The sequence below is a fragment of the Passer domesticus genome, chromosome 17 (assembly GCF_036417665.1).
Source record: "Passer domesticus isolate bPasDom1 chromosome 17, bPasDom1.hap1, whole genome shotgun sequence".
In the NCBI taxonomy this organism is placed as follows: domain Eukaryota; kingdom Metazoa; phylum Chordata; class Aves; order Passeriformes; family Passeridae; genus Passer; species Passer domesticus.
The window spans coordinates 4,829,544-4,847,662 of NC_087490.1; the positions used below are offsets into that span (position 1 = coordinate 4,829,544).

Genomic DNA, 18,119 nt, shown 5'->3' on the forward strand with positions numbered 1-18,119 from the left:
AAAGTACACTGGGGCATTCCCAGCACCAGTAATTGCTGCTCACCTTTCACCCTCTGCTGCTCATTTCCTCTCCATGCCAAAGTGCTCTTTCCACTCACTTGTGCCAGGAAAACTCGCTGTGACCAGGCACTGAACCAGACAGAGGAACTTTCCTGCTTTAAACAAACAAACAAACAAAAAACCAAACACATGAAACCTTTTTTCCCCTTTTTCCAAGCTGGATGGCTCCTCCCACCTGGTTCCCAACCACAGGAGTGGCTGTGCCAGCAGAGCAGCAGGAACAAGAGGCCAGGAGACAGCAATGCCTTAAACCAATGTTACCACCAAGCAATTTGTAATATCAAACCACAGGCTAAATCTCAACTAAAAGCTTTTCGGGTTCAGAGTGAACACCTCTATTAAGATGAATTAAGCAATTCACAGTGTTCAGAGCTGCACTTTAAAATGGAGTTTAAATCATTATTTTCAACACTCATCCCTGTAGCGAAAATGGCCTGAAAGAAACCAGCTCAGAAAACCATTAATTCCAGGTTTCTGTTAGAAGAGGGTTTGTGCATATTCATTCTGGTTAATACAAAAGCCTCTCTACACTGCTGTCACTGCCACAGGGACTCCACTACACTGCAGAGACACCAGAACTACCTTAAAATTCATCAGTGCAAGTCCTGATAACCATCTAGACTCAACAGCACAGGCTTAGCATGGGCTAATTTGTCCTGACAAGATTATTTGCAAATTAGGTGAGGAGGTCAGACAGCTGCCATATAACCAGATAAAAATGTAGTAAACAATGGCTCCAGGTTTATGCCCTACCTATTCCTTATGTGTTTTTCACTTCACGTGCCCCCCTCAGCACCAGGTTTCACCCACTCTTAGGCCCAGTTTCAGACAGGATGTGCTTAAATCCCTTGCCGAGGCTGGATTGCAGGTGTGTGCTCACCTGGGCTGGGTGCCTTTCAGCAAGGAGACGTAAAACAGATCCTCAGCTGGGAAGACTCCAGTGTGGTGAGGGAGAAACTGGATCAATGGATTTAATCATGGGTAAAACCAAAGAGGATGAGAGTAGGTTTTGCCTTGAATTAACAAAATAAGTGGTTTCTAGTGGTTTATGCATACTAAGTCAGTGCTAGATGTAAGATCCTGCCCCATCTGGAGGGCTAAACATCAGAAGATGTTACTGTGAGAACAGTTTTGGATCCCCATCAGAACATCCTCCTCCATTAACTCTGCAGAGGATCTGTCTGTGCTGTCATGCGGAGGCAGGAGCTGCCTGTCAGGGGAATGAGCAGAGGATGAGGGATTTCCCACGCACAAGGATCCAAACCCCATGGACTCACATGAACCCGTTCCAGATGTCCCAGCTGTCTGCAGTGACACGTGGCACGAGCATGCCCAGATGACACAAGGGGCTGGAGGAAGGCTCATGCTTGTCTCTCATTCTTGGTTTCACAGTCTGTTTGGAAAACACAGTGCTGGAGTTTAGTCTCTGCTCAGTACTTTTGGGAAGTACTAACACAAGGAGGATTGCCTGGTTTGGGCCATGGCATTCCCCATGGAAAACAAGAAAAGGGTAGGATCCCCTAAATCCTACATGGATGTAGGAACGGTGTCTGAGCACTGCACAGCCACATCCCAGACAGGCCCTGCAGGACAGTGAGAGAACACAGGGGTCAAGGACAGCCTGGACAAACCCCATGTCACCTTCCAGAACTGTCTCAAGAGGCAAACTCCTTAGAACAAGCTTCAGAGATGCCACTGGACCAAAAATCAATGCACCTCGATACTGATCTCTACCAAAAGCCACGACGACACTGAGATCTTCCCAGGACTGACCTTCCCCTGCTCTACCTGGTCTTCCCCTGCTCTTCTGTTACAGTAATTTGCTTAATAACTTCCTCCATCAGGTGGCCAGCACAGCCATCCATGGAGCCACCCTCCAGTTACACTCCTAAATGTACTTTCAACATATTTGTGCCTTTGGCCACTGGATTCCCTGGCAGTGCCTTCTGCAATCTGTTCACCCACTCAGGTCACAACTTCCCTTTACTTGTTCCAGACTCATTTCCTGAAATGTTCTGCCTGTCCTGACTCCAAAGCCTCTTTGGAAGAGCCATTCAGGAAACTTTTCTGTGCAATTTCATTGGGAAAGATCAATTAAGTTAAATTGAAATTTCTTACAAAAAGAACTCTATTCTTAGTTTAAAAACCAGTATGTTCTCAGGACTTGCACAAGGTTTCTTCTGCCTCTTCAGTCCGTGCCTTCTTTTTAGGGTTACCTGAGTATCAGGTACCCAGAGTTTCACCCCCTATGCAAGTTTTTAACCATGTGCACAAACCTGAATGTTCCTGTTTAATTCTGACCCAGGTAGATGGATGCAGCACAGATCTCTTCACCTGATCCAGTATCTCAGAAAACCCTTAAAGTCAGCAATGAGAAATTCCCAAGGCATGATTCAGTTTATCCTGAAGTGAATCACTAAGCTGGAACATGGATGAGTGAATCATGTAAATATCTCCAGTGTAAATCAAACTCACTTAAAAGGAATCACGCCTTCTGTCTTTGCTGAGATTCCCCGTGACCACAAGGGAACATCACGCACTCCCATTTGTTCCTTCTCATTTTGGGAGCTTTAAAGGAGTGAATATTCTTCTCCCATTATCTTTAGTTTTGATGGGACTGTCTTTGACTTTCCTTCTTTTTCCTTTCCCCTTTTAATGGTCTTGTTTTCCACCAACCCCATCAGCTCACAAAGCTATCACCCAGAAGTCCTGGTTTTGGAGTTTCAAAAGGATATATGGAAAATAAGGTGGTAGGATCTGGGGCTCTCCCTCAGAACACCTTATGGCCTTCTTCCATCTCATGTGTCTCATCTGAGCTCCAAACATATTGCTCTGCTCAGTGGCTTGGGGACGGGGCAGTCAGAAGTCATTTAGGACAAAATTATTTGCAACTCTTAGAGAAATTCTAAAAGCTTTTTAGATAAAGGGAAGAATTGGCTTTTGTCTGAGTAACTCTGATGTATAAAGGGCAGCCCCCTCAGCAGGTGACATAACCCCGATGCCACAGTGACTTGACACTGACTTTACAGCACTCTAGAGAAATGAAGCAACTTCCCCTTGATCAGGCAACACCCAGGACCTCTCCTGCATCACTGAACACTCTGAAATGCCCCATCCTGCCTACTGCCCCCAGACAAAATGAAATGCTGTCCCCTGTGCACCATTCATCAAAGCCAGCCCCCGTAATTAATGCCCCCATTTGTTCAGGGGATTTCAACAGGTACTGAAACCCAAAGCATCAAAGCATGGATGGTCTCATCCTGCTCTGGCAGATATAAATGTGCCAGGGAGACTTTGTGTCACTCAGGAATCACTGTCCCTCTGAAAAGGGTGTTAAGGCCTTTCAGAGCACCGAGATCCTGTAAACCAGGTCACCAGTCCCAGCATGGATGATCTTAAGAGAGCTCTGCTACTTGAGGGGACCATGAGTTTGGTCTTGTTGGACAAGATTTTGGGCTGGAATTGTGTTCACAAAAAATGGGAACAGCCACAATTAAAACAAATACAAAGCCCCCAACATCCCACCGAGCTTATTCTGTGATTCTGTGAAATCAGGAGCAGTGAGGTACAAAGCAGCCTGGTCCTGCTGCCTTCTCCTTTGGCAACACTTCCCACCAGGCAGCAGGAACCAGGGAGTGGGTGTTGTGAAGAGGCTGCTGCCCACCTCAGAGATTCAGTCCAGACCTTACAGGGTCAGCAACACAGGACCTACAGAAACCTTTTCTCCCACCACCACCCCAAGAATGGCTCAGTCCAGCACAAGATCTCAGCCTCCTTCTTAAAACTCATCAGTTCCCCTGCAACAATTTTTTGGGGCCTGTGGTTTTTCAGTGGAATTTAAAGAACAAAAACCTTGGATCATTACATCATGGCTCCAGTAATGTCTAGGAACATTTTACATTTGATAAAATCTCCCCAGATTACCTTCTGAAAGCCTTGTGGCACGGCTGGGAATGCAGGAATGATGTAAGAAACCACTGAATAACTCAGAGATCAGCTCCTCACATCTCTAGCAGAGAAACTTGGGAGAAGCATCACTCCTCCTTCAAGGGAACCTGGCAATTAGCTGAAGCCAAGGTGCTGCTGTGCCTGTGGACAGACAGGAAGAATGACCTGGAGTTAACACGTGCTTAGCCTCATTTGGCAGGAATTCTGAGTTCAGGGTTGTCCAAGTGCCTCTTCCCTGCCTGTCCTTAGCCATCCCTCCCTGTCACACTTTCCTCCGGGTATATTTTCTCACCTCCTGTGGTGTGGTTTGGAATCTCTCTGGGCAAAGAAGATGAAAGGTTTGGATTTGTACAGAGTGAGCCTCTGCTCTCAGTCCTGGTTCTTTAAAAACAGGGGAATCTTTCTAAAAGTGGGGACTCACACCTGGAGCTTGGCTATAGGGGTGCTAGAAGGGATGGGCAGAGGGTATCCCTTCCAAATATGCACAAATGTCACTTCTGTTAAAAGTAAATATAGTATGATATAATAATAATAATAATAATAATAATAATAATAATAATAATAATAATAACAACACTAAGAACAACAATAATGATAAACAACACAGGCAAAACACTGGGACATGAAAACTGCCAAGCCATGCAGGGAGAACCTGAGGTGAACTTTTCCAAGAAACCATGAGTTTAAAGGGAATCTCTGTTTCATTCTCCCTTCAGGAGACAAACACTTAATTCTGCAAATTCCTACTAACTGGCTAAGCCCTGTGCTTTGGTGGAGCTTTGTACCTCTCAAACATCTTGTGGACCTCCAATCTTCATGCAAAGCCATGTAAGTACAACTTGTGTATTTAACAATGGGCACAAGACAACCTAAAATCCTGACCTTAGGTAACTTCTCCTATGTCACTCCAGTCAAAGGCAAACTGAGACACAATAACCAAGAATTCTGATTCCCAGACTGTACTTATAACCACTAGTTCATGCTGCTTCTCATCAGAGCAGTGTCACCGTGAGACTTTTATTCAGCTGAGAAAACAGAAGTGACAGCAGCTCTTGGTTGGGGTTGGCCCCTGAGCTTTCCTTGTCACACCATAATTGGCTGCACTGCTTTAGTGCAATTGGGGTGTTTCACTCACAAGTGTGTTTGGGTGGTTAATTCAAAGATTAAGTCTCAAAAACAGAGAATACAACAATGCTACAATTCCTAAGAATTAGATATTTATCTCAACTAAGGGGCTCACCCCTTTTACTTGCTACAGACTTAAGAAAAGTCTTTATTTTTGCCTAGAACACTCAAAGGAGTTGGAGCTTCTCTTGTAAGCACAAGAGTCAAGGAGAGTACCAGCCCCAAAGAGCTGAGTGCCCAAACCAGGCAACAGGTAAGAAACAAAATCAATACTAGCACAAGGTCCTTCTCCTTACAAACCAGGAAATGAACCATGGGGAGATGATGTGACCTGCCTGGGATAATTTCAGCCAGAACAGAGCTCCCAGCCTGGGTAATGGCTAAGCCAGAAGATCACCCTTCCTCCTGAACAGGAGGTCTGAACCTGAGTAGCCTGGCAAAGGAGGGATTACATGGTTCACATAGCTGAAGGTTTCTAGACACCCTGAGGCTGTGTCCCCTCCACACCCTGGCACAGGACCTTTGTCAAAGCAGATGAAGAGAAATGCCCCAGACTGGTGCTGTTCCCAGTGGTCCATCTGCAAGCTTAGGCTCTGATTTCCTGGTCGGTGCTTTCCTTTGGAACTGGAATCCAATTTACAAAGCCTTTAATTTTAAACTTTCTCATCACTGACTTAATAAAAGTAAATGACAGGTAATGGTCCCAGAAGCCAGGACCCATTAGATCTTTCTCAACACTAATAAGGGCTGATCAGACTCTTGTGCGCTCCTTTTCCAGCTCACAGAAACCCAGCTCCCCAAGGACTCTGCAGTGGGGAGAGAAACAGGAAACCAACCCTCTTGCAGGCAAGGGAAAAAGGGAGAGAAAAGGGAGGGGGAAATAAAAATAAATAAACCCATGTGAATGTGAACACTTAGAGCTGGAAATGGGCAGGAGGATGGGCGCGGGTGACGCCTGCGCTCTCGCCGGGGTTCATCTGGGGCCCACGTGCTCGCTCCATTTCCCCAGCAGGGCACTGGGGGCTCTGCGAGGCGCTACAGGCGTCGTGGCTGCACGGAGCATGGAGCAAACCGGCTCTGATTTCTGCCCAAAGGCATCAGTGTCAGACCGGTTGGGATGTCAGCTCGGCACAATGTCAAGGCAGCAGTCACGGTGTGCTGTCACAAAGAGAAATAGATATCATTTCAAACACACAGCTCTGGAGAGAGGAGGGAGAGGCAGGAAAGAGAATCCCATAATGCACTTTTATGGGGGAAGAGAGGGACAGGAGCTTAACTCTGCTTTGGCCACACGAGAGGAGGCACAAGTAGAGGATGGTCCAAGTCTTCCAGCCAATGCATCACCAGGCTGAGAGGGCAGGTGGGTACTCCAGAAAGGACCCAATTGTCCTCTATTCTGTTTACTTTTGGTTAGAAGAAAAGGAAACTTGGCCAGCACAAAGCTTTAGTCTTCACTTCTATCACAAAAGGGAATGACAGTGGTGTGGTCACAATGACCAGGACTTCTGTCCTCCTCAGGTTACACCTCCAGACTTTAGTGATAAAAGAGACTTTAAACCCAACCTCATTCCTACCCCATCTGTCTCAGTAAAAGCCAGGCCTTACAGTCTTCACATCCCAGATCTAAAGCAATCCTGGCCCCATACTGCAGGACACCTTCTCCCAAGGAAGGATATTTGTTACCCCATATCTTCCCCCCTACAGAAGCCAGCAAGGTGACTTAGGCATTATTTGGAGATGCTCTACCTCATCTACCTCATATCCAGGTGACAGAAGGCAACTGTGGCACAGTCATGACTGGAAAACTCAGTGTCAGGTTCTCCTTGCTCTCCTTCTTCACCCCAAGACCATGCTGGGGCAGCTCCTCACCCATTCCTTTTCTGTTTGTCAATATTGTCTGGCTTTTGCTTTTGTTTCACTGCTGTTCAGCATGGAATTGCCTCTGCCATGACTTCTCTTTCCCATACCTCACTTCTTCCACACTGATTTTCTGTCCTTCCATGGTCTCAAAGACATTTGCCAGTCAGTGCACCCAGCTGGAGGGGAAAAGAGAGAGTTGTAGGGGAGAGAGAGAAAGTCTTCACCTCAGTTTTCCTGGTTTGAACAGATACAATTTCATGAGACACCTGCCAGGAGTTCTGCTCACAACAGTGACAGTACCACTACATTCCCAGTGTGTTCATGCAGGTTTAAGTAACCATATTTCCATATTTTCAAAGCAAGAAACACTTTTCAAGTAACACCTTCCAGTGTTACAAAAATGCCATCCAAGAATATATGTATTTTAATGAAAGGGAAGGGGATGGAGTTAATTTTTGAAAGGAACATGACATTATCCAGAACTCATCATTCCTTGTCCCCTGTAGATCACTCACTTCCTGCCCACTTGCACAGAGGGAACAGCACCAAGGAATCTCAGGCTTCTTCTTTGAGGGCATCTGCATGGAAACCTGGGAGACAACACAGCAAGATTATCTCTTATCCCCCCACTGATGTCTGTGTAACATTTTTGATACACCAGGCCTGAATCACAGAAAACCCTGGAGCCTGTTGCAATATAATTAATGTGATAGGAAATCTTGTACTGGAGCACAGCCAGGATTCTCATCACACTCAAGCCTCACTCAGTAACCACTGGACTTTCCATTCCTCCCTCAGCCGCCCACCTTATTTGTCTTTGCTTCCCAATTCCTCTGAAGCACCTTTTAAACCCTATTGACATGATTGTTAGCTGTAGTAGCACACAGGGTTTAGGAAGAACTCTGTCTGGAGCAAATTCCTTGCCTGTTGGCTCATCTCTAGCCTAAATCCAGGCTCTCTTATCCCTGCACATGACACTTGCTCACATAGCCTTGAACCTCGCACTTCCCTACTCCCTTCAGACATTTTTACACTTAAAGTGGTTCCTCCTTCCTCACCTCTGTTCTTTTCCTCTCAAGTCTGGCTTTCCAAACAAAATTCTTTCAGCTTTTCTGAACAGGGAGAAATCTCCCAAGACTCTGCTTTACCCTGGTTATACTCTAGCTGTGCTCTGGATCTCTGTCTGATAATAAGGTGCACACACTGTGTATTACAGCTGTAGAAAGAAGGGGGATTTATACATATGGCCTCTTCTAAGTGTAATACACAGGCCTGGATCCTCTCCCAACATCTGCTGCTAGTCTGCACCAAAGGAATGAGAGATGCTACAAGGTTTGTAACTTGTGTAAGAAAGATCTCATGAAGAATTGCAATGGCACAGTCCTAACCCAAGGGAGATGGACATGGACAGCCTCTTGGAATGTGGTGTAGCCTCTACACGGGTGCTTCATCTTGTAGTTGAGCTTTTTCACCTCACACCTTACTTTAGTGAACAGCAAATAGCATTTGTATTGTTTCTTACTGCACCACTGTGCTGGACAGACAAAAATATCTGTGGCTTGTAAGAGATTCATAAAGACACTTGTGCCACATCCATAAAACAAACTGAGAGCAGAGTGAAGAAGAGAAGTTGATGTCTTGGTGTTTGGGGTTACACATCTGTTTATCTGAGTATTTCCTTACTCTTTTTGGAAAAAGTCATCTACTACTTCTGTTTATTTCTATCTCGTGGCCACCAATGTGTTACACCAGGCTGTCAGCTCAGGCAGGGTGTTGGTTCAGTTCATCTAGGATCTGTGTCCATAGGGAAACCTAAGCAATACCTTGTTGCCAGCTTTGGTTTAACCTGGCTCTGAAGTAACCCAGCCCCTTTCACTAGTTACACTTCTCTGTCTCCAGTTTTTAATGATTTCTATTCCTTAGAAGAACACAAATCTAACTGTGAATTTTCTCATTCTCCATGTAAGGCCCTTTACTTAGAAAAACCCAAAGGACTGTTGGGCTTTGTATCCATGGCTGGGGCAGATCATATTTTAGGCCAGATCAAAGCTCATGGTAAATTTCTGAAGTCTGTTAGAACACTTGTTTTGCCAGGATAAGATAAAAATACAAGGTCCATTATAAGACCACAAGTTTTACAACAACCAGACCCCAAAAATCTCTTAGACCTCATTACCCACAAGAATCCTGAATATCAGCCCAATGCATCTCAGGTAGGGTGCCCAAAAGTCAGGGTTACTCTAAACCTGTAACTGCAGAGTCTGAATAACTGTCTAATGCTGCTGGAGCTTTATCTGTGCTTGGCTTCCCTGGATATGCCTTTTTGTCCATGGTTTTGTCCTCATGGGATTTCAGTGCTTCAGACACTCTACCAGGATTTCACCTTGTAGGAGCAGTATCTGTGGCTGGACAAAGAGTCCAAGCAAAACCCTCAAAAATAGTAAATCTGAGATGTCTGAGATGCACTGGGGTTCCTGGGTGGGAAAAGAGCAGCCCTCACCTGCATATGCTTATGCAGGAGAGAATCCAAGGACAGCAGGACCTGGTTCATAAATATCACTGATCTTTAAACCAGCCATTTCTCAGGCTGGGTATTTCATTTGTCATCAAAAATATGGGTCAAAAAAGGTGTTTCTGTCTCAAATGGAGAAGAGCTGAGTTGCTGTCTTGATCTTACCCTCACCTTTTTTTTAGACTGACAGCAAATTGTTCCATTGCCAGGCCTCAGTTCCCCAGCTGTAAAAGGGACACAACAGGAACCAGCCCCTCTCTCCTCCTCTGCTCCTCTCCACATTCACTGTGCTGTAAATTCGAGCATTTCTCAGACCAAACCAGCTCAGACTCAGTGCAATGACTTCAGCTGGGCTCTTACAGGAGTGGCAAATCATAAATAGTAACAGGGGAGCTGTTTGTCCCAACAAATTGAAAACAAAAGACGAGATGTTGTAATTTGGATGAATATATTCCAACTCTCACCCTCCGTGACAGGGTTTTGGGAGAGCTGTGCAGCACATGCACGCCACAGCTGGGTTTGGGGATGGGAAGCATGGCCCTGGGAAGAGCAGCTTTGCAGTGAATATTAGCAGCAGAATCTCCCTGGTTGTTACAAGCTGTGAGCTCCCCTTAAACTATCATTTAATTAGGGAATAGCACATCTCTTAGCAAGCCCCCTTCCTGTTCCCCTCCTGCGACTTTCCTTCTTGAGCTCCCAGGACTCTTTAATCAGGCAAAGCTTTCAAAGGAGCAGAAGCATGGCCAGATGGCCCAGCCAAACTGAGCTTGCCAAAGGAGAAAATTTGGGATGCACATGTGTCCCCTCAAAACAAGTCCAACTGTGGGTATTGAGGTGAAGGCTGAGGAAAGGCTGAGGGCCTGGGCTGCTCCCTCCCAGAGCCCAATCCCAGCCCCAACAGACACTTCTCCTTCCCCCTGCTCCCTGTCCCTTCAAACCACACAACACTGTCATTGTTCGGATGGCAGCTTCACAGCAAAAGGTGACTGTCACGTCCCTCAGCTGGAACTGGCTGCAGCTCAGATTTCAAAGCCCACAGCAAGGTTTTTTCACAGCAGCTTTTCTGCTGGGAGCACACTGACAAGCTCCTACCTCTCTTGTGCCAGGCCCTAATAAAATCACCAGTCACCCAGGAGCTCCTCCAGAGCAGCCCAAGGGACTGCAAGGGCAGCAGAACAGATGCCCTGCAAATCTGCAAATCCCAGGAATCCTGTGGTGTTTAGCAGGACTCAGTCCTGTCCCTGCCACTCAGCTGGACCAGCTCCAGGCACTCAGGGTTCACACTGGATTTACTCCAGATTAAATGACAATATAATAGTTGATGTGTCTCTATACTTTGGTTTGAAGCCCTACAACTAAAAGGATACAGGGACACAGCAATTTCCTTGTGAATCAGACCTGTGGGCCCGTTAGAGCAGGATTCTACCCATTGCACTGCTGAGTGCAAGGGTGACAACACACTCCTCTCTGCTCTGCTATTTGGGAAATTGCTGCTTTGAGGAGGATCTGGGCAGTCGGGAGTAAAGAAGAAGATCCTCTGCAATCCTACTTCTGGAATATTTGTAACCCACACATGGGTCAGCCTCTGAGTGTAACAGCACTGTTGGGACGAGGGAAAGAATGAAAGTTCCATTTGGTAGAACTTCATTCTTTCATTAATTGTGTTTTGCTTTGGAAGAGAGCCCTCAAAGTCTCAGTATTCCCTGCAGAATTTCTTTCTGGACTTATTGAAATACATTGGAAAAGTCTAATACACAAATAAACAGGACTAGAAAAGAAACAAAAAATCATTGGAAAAGAAAGAGAACTCCTCTATAAAACCCATGGCTGTGACTCAGTCAAGTTCTTCTTCTCTGAAGAAGACATAAAAGAACCAAATCATTGTCATTTCCTCAACCATTTCCAGCAGGAAATGGCATTTTCCAAGGAGAACCGGATTATCAAATTATTTATGACCAATTCTACATATAACAGTTCCTAGAGTATCAATGTGAGCTGTGGTAATTAGGACAAGGTTTAAAAAGAAATTACATTGTTGTGAGGGAATTCAATGCTTGGACATGAATTATAAGGCCATGTGATTCCCCCCACTCTGTTTTCACCTTCAGCTTTCAAGATGCTGGCCAAGGACAATTACTATTTTATTGTCAGCCAAGGACTGAGCTTATTACAGAGGGAACACATGTATCAACAGAATCTGTAATGAAATTTTATTTTCATTCTGTCTTATTTAGCTGTTTTCTCTTAGAAAGTCATTATGCAAAAGAAAATATATCCTTAGTTCATCAGCACAAAGATGACAAAACACTAAGGATATTTATCTTGTCTAGATGCCATTTAAACTTCTATAAATGTGACCAGAAATTATTCTTACCAGCTCAGGGGAATAATTTTTTGGGAAGATTTTCAGTGCTGAGAGCTTTTGCTTACATGAGAAATACTGTGCAGAAGTGCTTTCTCAAGGCACCACCATGATGCAGCTGCCAATGCCAGCCCCTCTGAGGAATCTGAGAAGGGAATGAACAAACATGTCAGTGTTTGTGCTAGATGGGGAGCTCTGGGACAGCCAGAAAAGTGGTGCTGTGCTCCACAAAAGCTTCTCCCACAGCCCTTCCCTGCCAGTGGCAAGCTCTCCCTGGCCTACAGCAGCAGGGAATTGCTGTCCCTGCACTGGCCCAGCTTGCTGGCCAGAGCACAGAGGTGGGAGGTACTTTGTGTCTCTCTCCAGCCTTCTCCCAGCCAGAAGCTCTCTGTGAGCACTCCCACCTGCCCCCCCAGGCTCAGACACAGACAATCCATGTGGGAGCACACTTGTGATTCCAGCTCTCAGAGTGGGAGCTTTGCTGGACTCAGGCTCGTTGGTCCCAGAGATATTAACACATATAATTCCCGCCTCCCCAGTACATTAGCTTTTACATTTTTTCAGCCCTTTTAGTTCTCTTCAAGCATTCCTTGTGGCTGAGACACTGCCAGGTGTTTACCTGAATGAACTCAGCTGGGCAATTCCATGAGGAGTCCAGTGGAAGGACACGCTCCGTGCCGCTGGAAATGGCTTTCATACCTGACTGAAGGTCAGAAGGGTCCTTATCTCCACACTTCAAAGAGCCTCCTCCCATTTGACAGCTTGGTGTCTCCCCCTGCATGATGTGAAAATCTTATTCTCAACAGTCTGAAGCCTTTTGATCTTCATAAAAGCCAGGTCACAGAACATCCTATCCTGGCTGTCTTGAGGAATGCCATAAACCTGGAGCCGTTGCCACATCGGGCCTCAGGATCTCTAATCTCCCAGGATTTATGAGCTCACATTTTCTTTGAAGGGACACAGCCTACTTTAAAATCACAAATATCATTACACATGCCTGCAATTTACATCAATAAAGGAAGAATAAAATCCACAATCTACTAATTTTTCTCCCACCAGTCTAACTTCTTTAGTCATTTGCATTTATGCAGATGAGGGAATTTCCAGCCAGTTCCATTCTTCGGGCAGTGCTGCACATGCCAGCACCACAGACATTATACTGCAAACCTTGTGGGGGAGGATTTTCATCTAAATACAGATAGTGCCTAATCTGGTATCTTTAAAACAAATGCCTGAATCCATTTATTTTAGTAATATTTTGTATGGTTGTTTAAATGCAGACCATAAGCTTATGGATGATGTAAGAAACTTATATGAGAAAATTCTTATATTGAAGAAACTCAGAAGATCAAAAGCAGAACAAGAAGGATTTATTTCTACACACTATTACTGCATTTCTTTTATCTGTCTGTGTGTCAGGATTTCTGAAAGTGCTTGTCATCACCTTGTTATCTCGGGGCCTGATCTCCATCCAGAGCTCTGGAGGTGCCGAGGCCCCTCACAGCCTCCCTGGGGACACTGGGAGCCAACAGCAGCCCTGCCCTCACCTCAGCCTTGCCAGGTCTGGCCACAGCATCAGGCACATTGTCAGAGCTATCACCAGCCTTATCTGCCTGTATTTCCTAAAGAGAAAAAGGTAACATATCCCCAACTCAAGGCATTCCTGAGCTGAAGAATTCACGTGGCGCACTGAAGGAATGTGCCACAGATATAAAGTCAGCCTTACAAGATCTCCAAGAAGAAATGGGTCTGTCACCAAGGTGGTATTTCTACTAATTCTAGAAGAACTAAAAAATATGCTTTTTTTCTTTCCCAGCTTTGTTAGGAGAATATTCCAGCGTAGATAGAATAAAGTCACAAATTGTTTATGTAGCCCTATTTTGAGATGTGGGAAAGCAAGCAAATATCTCTCCTTTTTTGGACCTGCCACCTATGCAAGGTGTGAGATACTCAAGCCTTGCTCTGGTTTGTTAGAAGAGGAAGATCAAGCTACGCCTCCCTTCTCCCTCAAAAGAGCAGAGAATCCTGAAAACTCATGGCATTTTTACTGTTTCAAATACAACACAGATCTTCCTTTTACAAACTCTGTCATGGACTGAGTCCCCTCCTTCCTGCTAGATCAATCCTTGTACAGAGACAGGAGGGCTGATTGAATTTGTGGTGATGCTTCACATTTCATGGAGTATTCCCCATCCCTCATCCACAAAGTGACAACAAGCCAGCACATCCCAAGTCATGGGGCAAAAGATCTACTGAAATTACTTTGCATTACAAAATATGGGATAAATATTTCTAGTATCATTAAATTTCTCATTTGTCCAGTGCATTTGTCCAGATCATAAAATCACATCAGGGAAAACAACAACAACAACAACAACAACAACGAAGCAACACAAAAATCAAATAGGAAGGGGGAAGAAAAGACTGGTAAAATTAACACTGCCTAAGAATTAAGATCATCCAAGATGTCACATTTGACAGTTTCCTTTTCTTTCTCTTTGAAGGGGAGGTTGAGGCAAGGAAGGAAATTTTATACACAGTGCAAAAACAGACGGGGAAGGGAAATAAAAAACAAATCAAAGGAAAAGAAAAAATCACAGGGTCTATGGGATGATGACAGAAAATAACCATACAAAGGGTGTTGTCCTCCCAGTTGCCAGAGACACGAAGGCACCTGGTACAACCTTCATCGATGAAGGCTCGGATCTGTGTCACCAGGAGACAGCTCCAGGGGTCTGAGCCCTGATTGATGACTTTCAGATAGCCAGCTGTGACATAACTCACTGGGCAGCAAGGCTGAGGTCAATACACGTTTAAGTAAAAAGGTTTTTCGTAAGCCTGTGGGGTCAATCAGGAAAAGCTGTCGTTGCAGGGGAGACGGGAGAACGGATGGGCTGGCAGGGGGAGAAGTGACCAAGCACTCAATTCCCGTTAAGTAACTGAGACCATTTTATTGCTGAACAGCAGCAGTTCAGCAACAAAGCACATCCTGGAGCATGGGAGCCAAAAGGATTTACCTCTTTAAAAACAAATATTGCACCAAGTCTCCTGGCCCTTTCTCCCCATTGCCCTGTAAGCAACCTCCTCCCAAATGCAGCCAGGACCCAGATTCACTGAGGGAATTGGGATTGTTCAGCCTGGAGAAGAGAAGGCTCTGAGGAGACCTTAGAGCCCCTTCCAGTGGCTAAAGAGACTCCAGGAGATCTGGAGAGGGACTTGGGACAATGGATGGAGTGACCTCATCCTTTTCCATGGGCAGGGACACCTTCCACTATCCCAGGGTGCTCCAGCCCCTTCCAGCCTGGCCTTGGGCACTGCCAGGGATCCAGGGACAGCCACAGCTGCTCTGAGCACCCTGTGTACCTTCTGTACCTTTACAGTACAGAAGTGACCTTTTTTCTATACTTTCAAGGTTCAGTGCTGTGTGCAGGACTTTGGGGTGTCAAGAGCTTCCTCCAAAACCCCTCTTGCTGCCTACATTCAGAGACACTTCCATTTCTGTTCCAGGCAGCTGGGTCATTTCTGCAACAAATTAGTGTGGAAGCAGGACTTTTATAAAACCATTTGGCATATTAAAGAAAAATACCATCCATTTCAGACCTGAGTTCTCCTGAGAAACAGGAATGGGTTGTCGGTTCAGCCTCTGCTTTGAATAACTGAAATGTAAAGCAGCATATGGGAGTTTATGAGCATTTGCTTTCAGCGTGGGACTCTGGAATCCAAGTCTTGTAAATCCAGGATTGGAGATCAGATACTGCTACCACCAGTTCTGGGCACAGCCTTTTCAGGGCATTTAGGCCAGGCTTGAGAACCTCAGCTGCAAGGTGCACACAGGCTGCAAGTATTTTCCTCATTATTATTGCAGAGGCCGTAAGTGGCAGAGGCAGCTCATGTTTGCTCCTGGTTTCTAACTTGCGGGAAAGCTCGTTATTGGTGGGGCATCCTTGAAACAGCAACCAAGAGCATTAACTTTTAATATTTAATGTATTCTTCAGGCTCTGAGAGAGCAATGTGAGAAATATCCCGTAAAAATCTATTAGTGTTAATAAAATACCACCCAACAGGTTGTCCATTATCAGCAATTAAAGTTTTCAAAGCAGGTCAGATAACTCCCTGGAATGATTTGTGTGGCCTCTACATCCGTTCTTCTCCTTCTTCCATTTTTTTTTCTTTAATAAACTTTCTCAACTCTTCTTTCCCCCCTCCCTCCCACAGCCCAGCCTGAGTCCTAACCAGTGAATTATGGCACTAATGAGGTGTTTATACTCTCTGCCCATCAATCACAGATGTGTGTGAGTGAAAGCGCCAGCCGATAGTCGGGAAGTGCTGCAGCCTTTGCTGCAGCCAAAGGAGTATTAGACTCCAGCTAGATAAATCCCCTGCTCTCTGCCTTTGTTGCTGTTAGCCCCAGGGCAGGAGCAAGCACACTCCATCTGATTTTCACCCAGCACCTAAACGGGGACATCCTTGCAGCTCATGTGTGTAACCTCTGTCCTCTCATTTGTCTCACTTCAGCCCTTACCCACAGCAGTGCATCCCTGGAATGTGATATCCCAAACAAGCGAAGGAGCAGCTAGCACAGGGTGCCATCAAACAAGGCAGGAGCTGCCCCCAGCCTTCCTCTTTCAATGCTTTTCTCAGCTCTTCCTTACCTATGACCCTCCAGAACACACATGGAGGCACCCTGAAGGACCAGCACCAAGACCATATATTCTTCATTTTTTTAAAACAAAATGAAACAAAAATTAGACTTGGATTTTTTAACACTGAGGCTTTGGCTTTCTCCCTGCTAATGAATTCATCTGAAAAGAAAATCAAAATGAAATCTAAATGAATAAACACCCATGTTTATGGAGACCTCAAAGAGCTTTACACCTACACAAACCCAGTCATTAAATGAGGTCTTTGTGGTCTCAATTTAGCATAAACTGGCAGACAGTGGGCCAAATTCAGGTGTAATGCTCACAAAGAACTCCTCAAGGTACGTTTACTGCTGCCTCATGGTTCCTGGGGAAAAGGCAAAATCTCCTGGCTGGTGACCCCAGCAGCCTGAACAACAGTGGCAAGTCTCCTGTGGGATCTTTAAGAAAGAGGGTTAGGAGCAAAGAGAAGCCATGGCTGGAGAGGCTAAAATCCTAAAAAAACCAGCTATTTCTCTTCTAGTTTAAGAGCAGGATCCTTGGCAACTGAAGCATCTCCCTCATGGTGTCCAAAGCCTGCCTGAGGGTGGTGGTGGTTTCACCTGACCTCAGCACATACTGGGGTGGAGCAGGCAGCTTTTCCTCATCCTGTTGAACCATTAGTATGTAGGGCTTCTGTGGTTTTTTAAAGAAAATTATGTTTTTACTTGAATGTGGTTGATTTCTGTGGTGCTTTTGGAGCAGCATCCCCCTTTTACAAAAATAGTGAGCAGCCATCCCACCTTCCTGCCATTCCACCACATTTATCTCATCTCCCTCTCACAGGATCCTGTTCTATTTGCTCCTCTCTTCTGGGTTATGCTCTGCTCCTGTGAATAAAGCTCTCCTTGTGTCCTGCTCCCACATGCTCAGGTGCCCACCAAGGCAGCTCTGTCCTCTTGTGCTGCTCCCCCATCACCACACTGTCCTTGGGACAATGGCAGCGTCCTCTGGGACAGGGACATGCCCAGGGCAGAGATTTCTGTACCCATCCACCATTTTCATAAGGAAGCTACAGGTCCTTGTGCCAATTCTTATCTAATGAAAAAAATCACATTCTCCTTAGTTACTTCTCACGAAAACCTTCCCAGTTATCCATGGACACCCCCCTCCCCCAGTCTGATGGTAGAAAAATTTGATGGCATTTTCTAGTGGAAATAAAAGCCTTTTGTGAGCCTAACTACTGGGTCAGATCCTGATGGGAACCTGTCCCAGACTCTAGAGGGACAGACAGGCTCATTTCACCTTCTGGCAACACTGGTAAGTGGCATCAAGAGCATCACCCAGGGGCCACCACTGCTGGGGTGCCTTGACCTCCCACTCTGCTGGAGAGAAAACTGAATTTCTTGGTAGAAGGAGGGATGGGAAGGGGAGAGAGGGAGACACACAGGCACCGGGTTTGTGGTGAGCAGCAGGGAGGGGGGACTTGGCAGCTCTTTGGAGCAGAGCAGGAAGTCTTAATCCTTGGAGCTGGCTGAGTAACCTCGGTGGTGACCTCCCATCGTAGGCGCCAGTGCTCTCACACGGGGGAAAGAGTGGGAGAGGAAGAAACAGAAGCTGAGAGAAGTTGGCA

The 18,119-nt window shown here is 45.7% G+C and overlaps 1 long non-coding RNA gene across 1 annotated transcript in view; it reads right to left on the bottom strand.

Annotated features, from left to right (window-relative positions):
* The window catches only part of LOC135282451 (uncharacterized), a 146,832-nt gene that overhangs the window by 5,269 nt on the left and 123,444 nt on the right, over nt 1-18,119 (bottom strand). The window contains exons 3-9 of the long non-coding RNA XR_010348611.1: nt 12,487-12,642; nt 11,880-12,012; nt 7,509-7,583; nt 7,101-7,169; nt 3,985-6,291; nt 1,338-1,453; nt 44-152 (exon numbers count right to left, since the gene is read on the bottom strand). This is a non-coding gene — a long non-coding RNA (uncharacterized LOC135282451). The remainder of the gene's footprint in view (nt 1-43; nt 153-1,337; nt 1,454-3,984; nt 6,292-7,100; nt 7,170-7,508; nt 7,584-11,879; nt 12,013-12,486; nt 12,643-18,119) is intronic.